The following is a 6,988-nucleotide window of genomic DNA, read 5'->3' as shown; positions in this document are numbered from 1 at the left end:
CCTCATTTCTTGCCCGGCCCCCATGGACGACTTCGTAGTCATCTTCATCACCTTGCCACCGATAGCCATCCATGAAACCACGCAAGAGCAGGTGGTCCCGCACCTGCCCGGAATCCGGGTCCGCAATGAGGCTATTCAGCTTGCATCTTCGACACGGACATCTTATCTCCGTCTCGTTCTTTTGAAGCATCTCGGCCTTCGCGGACCTCAAAAACCTATTCACGATGCCTTCGGTCATCGTGTGGACCATGGTCACCTGCGGGGTAGAGCAAAATGATATTTTAGAACCAAGAAAAAATTTGGCATGACTTTCCCTAAAAATAGGACCAAAAAGAATGCTGAATGCCAAAATTCTCGCCGAAACGGAAATGAATCAACATTCCGGCAAAATATTGGCAACTATCGCATTTCAAATACCGGTACACCTCCAAACACAAACACATATGCAACACCACAAACATATGCAACACCACGAACATACATAGATCTAGCTAGGCCATAAAAAGTGCATGTGCACATTGTTGTAGGGAGAACAACATAAATATAGCTTCCCCCCTTACTTACCTAGCAAAACAAGGTGACTTAACCACTTAATTTGAATGAATCTATGGTGGAAATGAGGTGAAAAAGAGGAGGCACCCGAGACAAGGAGGAGGCGGTGGAGAGAATGAAGTGGGGAGAAAGTGAGTGTGGGAGGAGAGGCTGTCCAAAATATCTTGTTGCTGCCCACTTACTAATGGCGCACTAGCAACAAATGCGCCATTAGTAATCCAGGTTACTAATGGCGCACCCCCTGGCGGTGCGCCATTAGTACTTTTGCAAAAAAAGGAATAAAAACAATAATAAAAAAATAACATTAGTGGCGCACCTTCTGGCTGGTGCGCCATTACTAGTTACAACTAGTAATGGCGCACCACCAGAGGATGCGCCATTAGTATGTTTGGACAGGCGCACTAGTTCAAAAAAAATTGGTACAAATGGCGCACCGTGGGCAGGGTGCGCCATTAGTAGTTTCAACACTAATGGCGCATCAGATGGTGGTGCGCCATTAGTATATACTAATGGCGCACCACATGTCTCATGCGCCATTAGTGTCAATTCCATCTATAGCCCTTTTCCTAGTAGTGCTCACTATGGCAACAAAAGTCCGACCACCGTCTCTGTCGTTCGGCACCCCGAACTTATAGCATTATATGCATCAGTTCCGAATCATGTCTTGGGTCATTGGTTGGGTTTGCCCGGATCCCATGTTTTGGTACCTTACGTTCCGCAATATCGGCTAAGGTAGCGCTGGGAGAACTACTGCGATTCTGTCCCGGTTCTTCCGGACGAACACCTCAGTAGAGAAAGCCAAAAACTGACTGTCATGATAAGACGAGAGTTGATCAGCTGGTTGAGAGGTTGTAAAATCTTTAAGGATTTATTCCGCATAATGCCATAATAAAATGCAGCGTGCGAAGGATCGGTCCACTGATCAGGCGCTATTAGAGCCCCTCGTGCGGTCTTCCGAACACCAAGGGCTGCGCCTCCCATACTCGAATTCCTATGGCTAAGTGAGAGTAATAAAGCCCTATAGTCCGATTGCCTGGTTCGCTGTGCTGAACACCTCCTTCACGGACCCAAGAATGGGATAAAGAGTGTTCAGGTGTATCCCGAACACCACCGTAGTTCCTACGTGGGGGCAGAAGCCGACGACTGGCCAACTCTCAAGACTATCATATAAAACGGCCGCACAGGAATAAAATTTACACATAACAGGCACATACATAAGTGACTCTGTTCCGCCTTACAAAGGACAACACAACTGCCTCTAGGGAAAAATAATGTCTTTTCGTACATTGCTCTGCCACAAGGCGGGCCCCCTTCAGGACACCATCATAATATATCTCGGGCTTGCGGTGCTCCTTCCCCTCCGACGGCCCCTCGGTCATCAGCTTCTCAGCATCAAGTTTCCCCCAATGCACTTTCCCACGGGCAAATGCCATTCGTGCCCCTTCTATGCAAACCGACCGCTTAATGACGTCCAGCCGAGGGCAGGCACTCACAATTCGCTTCACGAGCCCAAAGAAACTGCTCGGAATGGGCTTGGTGGGCCATAGCCAGATAACCAAATTCTTGATGGCTAGTTTGGCCGCCTGATGCAGTTCGATCAGCTGCTTCAGCTGGTCGACAAACGGCACCAGATAATTCGGCGCCAAATACTGCGACCAGAAGAGCTTCTCCGTAGTTTCCTTCTTCTCAGCTCGGCAGAATTGGGCAGCATCAGATATGTTGTGTGGCAGATCCGCAAACGCCCCTGGAAAAATAAGGATTCAATGGGTCACAATGAATCTTCCCTGCAAAGGCATAAGACGCTTTGAATAAGAAAAACCCTTACCAGCCGCAATCTTCCGCGCCTCCTGAATATCCTTCAGAGCAGCCTGGGCTTCCTCCCGAGCATCATTCGCGGTCTAGAGAGCTTGGGTGAGTTCAGATTCTTTCAATGATAGACTCTGCTCCAAACTCTCGCTTTCCTCTGCGGCCTCTTGAAGCTCTCATTCAGCTTCCACGACCCTGGCCTCGTGCTTCTTGCGGAGAGCCTGCTCCATGACCGCCTTCTTTTCGGCCAAGGCAAGAACCTTCTTGAGCGCCTCAATTTCGGCATTTGCTCCTAGAGTGCGCGATATATATGCTTTAAGATAGACACAACTACTTACTTGTGCTAAAACTTAATAAAGTTTCAAACATACCTTGTTTATCCTCTAGCTGCTTCTTCACTCGGCCGAGTTCCTCTTCGGCCCTCTCCAGACTCTGCTTGAGTCCGGACACCTCCGCAGTATGAGAGGAGGCAGTTGCTGAAGACACCTGATTCATAAATCAATAGATCCATGTCATTAGCTGAGTCTCTTGCGGACAGAACTTTGATCCACTATCCGGTTCCTGTGCTCTCCGAATAGTGTATCAGGGGTTGCTATCTATACTATGACAATATTTTTACAACTCCTAAAACATACCTCCAAGCCTTTTAAAAGGCTGGTGCAGGATTCATTCAGTCCGCTCTCGGCGGCCTGAATCTTTTCTATCACCGCGCCCATAAGGGCGCGGTGTTCATCAATGATGGACGCGCTCTCCAGTGCTGTCGATAGGCCGCCCGACACCTTTGGTTGGATGAAGGTCGCAGGTGGAGCAGGATCGCCCCTCCAGTTAAGAGGGGTTGCCTGCCTGATCCCGGAGCCTTAAGGGTCTCCGCGACCGTGTCCGGCTGTGGGCGGAATCCAAGATCACCCCCGCCGTCGACGTTCATGGGAACCGCCGCTCCCGCATGTCCGGCCCCCGAGGTACACCCCCCCGGCTCAGGTCCCTTTGGGACGACACCTCGATGTCACAGCCAGGCTTTGGGGAAGGGGCCCTGGGAGGAGTCTCGCTCTCCAAGGCGTCAGAACGCAATGAATCCTCTGATGAGGACTATTTGGCAGGAGACCTCGCCGGACTGTCAAAAGTACGGTGCAAATCAAAATACTACATTCCAGTAATCCTGGATGCATGAATATGTTTGGATTTCATGCACTTACAAGTTTATCAGGGGCTGGGCCCTGGGATCCCACTCCGGGCTGCTGTCGGTAGCCGTGCTGGACGCCTCGGGGATGGATGTTCTTCCCCTCTTAGGAGAATCTGCCTCTAGGGATGAGGAGGCTGTCCTTTTCTTCCTCCCCCTCGTAGGGGACTCGAGCTCTTCTTCCTCCTCATCCTCTTCCTCCTCCTCGTCCTCGTCCTCCTCCTCCTCCTCCTCCTCTCCAAAGGAGGGATGGTCACTAGAGTCTTCGGACTTCATCTCTGAAGCACCGCGACAACGGAGACCGCTCCTGGTCTCCTTGGCCTTTTTGTTGGCCTCTTTCTTCGGCGCCTTATAAGGCGCTGGGACCAGCTTCTTCGTTAGAAGAAGTCCCGCCGGTTCTTCTGGCAGCGGGGCCGGACAATAAATCTGCTCCGCCTTCTTCGTCCATCCCTGAGGTGTTCGTGGAAGAGCACGTTAAAAAACATCTCCCTCGGGACATACCAATGAAACATACGGATGGCCAAGACATAATGACGACTTACCGGACTTGCGGGGTGGGACAGCTGGTACCCGCGATCTGCGGCGGAGTCCGACCACGGTTTGTCGGACTTGAAGAGCACCTTCCAGATGTCCTTATGTGAGGAGCCAAAAATCTTCCGCAGGGTCTGGTGCTCGGCCGGGTCATACTCCCACAAATCACAGCTTCTGTGCTGACAAGGAAGGATCAGGCGGACCAGCATCACCTGGACTACGTCAACAAGCCTGATGGCCTTGTCTTCCATACCTTTGACGCGCACCTGGGTCACTGATAGTTCGTCAGAGGACAACTAGTTCACGCCCTTCTTGGGCCAGGATGTGAGCCGCAAAGGGGCTCCGGATCGAAACTCAAAAGCAGCGGCCCACTTTTTGCCGCGCAGCTCAGTGATGTAGAACCACTGCTGCTGCCACTCCTTGAGAGAGTCATTAAAAGTACCCGTCGGCCATGTGACCTTGGGCATTCTGCTCACCATGGTGCCTTCGCACTCGGCGTGTTCGCCGTTCACCACCTTGAGCTTCACATTGAAGATCTTCAACCATAGCCCGAAGTGTGGCATGATGCGGAGAAAGGCCTCGCACACGACGATAAACGTCGAGATATTGAGGAAGGAATTGGGGGATAGATCGTGAAAATAAATCCCGTAGTAATACATGATACCGCGAACAAAAGGGTGAAGGGGAAACCCAAGCCCACGTACAAAATGGGGGAGGAAGAGGACCCTCTCATGGGGCTCCGGAGTAGGGACAATCTGTCCCGCCGTTGGAAGATGGTGGCCAATTATCTTGGCCAGATACCCGGCCGCCCGCAGCTTTTTAATATCCTTCTCCTGGACGGAGGAGGCCATCCACTTGCATCCTGCTCCGGATCCGGACATTTTCGAAGAACCTTTGTTGGTGGGGAAGATGAATGCTTGGGCGCTAGGGCTCAGGCGAAAGGACAGGGGCGAGTAGAAGGAGAAGAAGGCGTGGGTAGAAAGGAAGAGGCCTTTCCCCTTTATAGAGGCGATGAAACTTTATGCCTCCCCGCTTTCCTAATGGAACCTGCTCGTTCCCCACTCACCATAATTGGTGGTACGGTTGGGTTACCCACGCCCGTATTAAAGAGAATCCCGCGTTAAGGGGACACGATCTCTGCTTCGACAAGACGTGCCAAGGAAACCACCTCGCAATATGTGCGGAAGCAGGTTGTAGAAAATGGTTCGAATAATTGCCGGGCCATGGTGATGTCACACTACGAAGAGTTATCGTCAGATTAGATTCGTGGTTTATTATTCTCTCTACGGTGGTATATGAAATTTGTCTTGCAGAGCCGGACACGGTCCTTATGTTCAGAATTTATCTTGGAGTATTCGGAGATGGAACCCGCCTCGCAATGCCAAAGACAATCTATGCGCCGGACTCATCGTCATTAAAGCCTGGTTCAGGGGCTACTGAGGGAGTCCTGGATAAGGGGGTATCCGGACTGCCGAACTATATACTTTGGCCGGACTGTTGGACTATGAAGATACAAGATTGAAGACTTTCTCCCGTGTCCGGATGGGACTCTCCTTGGCGTGGAAGGCAAGCTTGGCGATTCGGATGTAGATCTCCTTCTCTATAAACCGACTCTGTGTAACCCTAGCCCCCTCCGGTGTCTATATAAACCGGAGGGTTTAGTCAGTAGGACTCAACAACAATAACAACAATCATACCATAGGCTAGCTTCTAGGGTTTAGCCTCTCTGATCTCGTGATAGATCAACTCTTGTAATACTCATATCATCAAGATCAATCAAGCAGGAAGTAGGGTATTACCTCCATCGAGAGGGCCCGAACCTGGGTAAACATCGTGTCCCCAGTCTCCTGTTACCATTAGCCTTAGACACACAGTCCGGGACCCCCTACACGAGATCCGCCGGTTTTGACACCGACATCCCCTTCCGAAGTGGTTATCATGCACTGCTTGGACGAACCACATTCGCTCAATTCAATGTGGTACCACACTACTCTTACCTCAAGCTCAAGATGTCAGGACCTCGCGGTGTCATAACAGTCGATGGGAATAAAGAGTGCTCCCTCCGTACGGAGGAGCACACCGCAACCCTTGCAGCAGAGGCACATAGCAGCCTTCTTAGGCAGAGCCTCAATTCGGCAATAAAGCCACCGGATAACCTTAAACGAGTCTGAAGTACTCTGCAGCAGAACCGTCCGGCTCGCCCGGAGCTCACTTAGCAATTCGGCCTCCGTTCTAGTCCCAATCAAGCGGTAAATTTCGTGTCGCGCATACACAACTACGCACTTAAAATACCATGGGCATAGACGGAGGCACGGCTAGACTACGGTCCACACCACGGCTCAACCGCTCCTGGATCTGCATACCTTCACTTTTTCTTCTCCTTTCAGGTTTTCTCTTCTTTGAGGCTTTTTCTGATAACCTGATCATCGGCCCATCGCGGAAGGATACACCAAGAGAAGCCAGGGGCTTTGACGTATAAGGGAATTCCCAGGTGGTCTCTGCTAACAATCATTATTCCTGTTTACATACCAGCACGCAGCCTGCTCTTGGTAATGGCTTGTTAAATAGCCTTATTCGCTTCTCGCACTAGTGGTACAAATACGCTTTGACGTATTATTCAAATTACAATGGAAAATAACTTGAAGCGTTTGCTCTTTACTCAACTTTTTCCGTGTCTTTGTATTTACTGCATTCGTACAATCGGGTATGCTTTAACTCGCCAGGGGCTTCAGTGTACCCCATAACATGACAATAAAGTCCGAAAACTTTATAGTATAGTTCGGCACCCTGAACTTATAGCATTATATGCATTAGCTCCGAATCATGTCTTTGGTCAAATGTTGGGTTTTCCCGGCTCCCATGTTTTGCTACCTTACGTTCCGCTATATCGGCTAAGGCGGCACAGGGAGAACTACTGCGATT

The sequence above is a fragment of the Triticum dicoccoides genome, chromosome 2B, assembly GCF_002162155.2.
Source record: "Triticum dicoccoides isolate Atlit2015 ecotype Zavitan chromosome 2B, WEW_v2.0, whole genome shotgun sequence".
In the NCBI taxonomy this organism is placed as follows: domain Eukaryota; kingdom Viridiplantae; phylum Streptophyta; class Magnoliopsida; order Poales; family Poaceae; genus Triticum; species Triticum dicoccoides.
Note: the sequence above shows the minus strand (reverse complement) of the source record.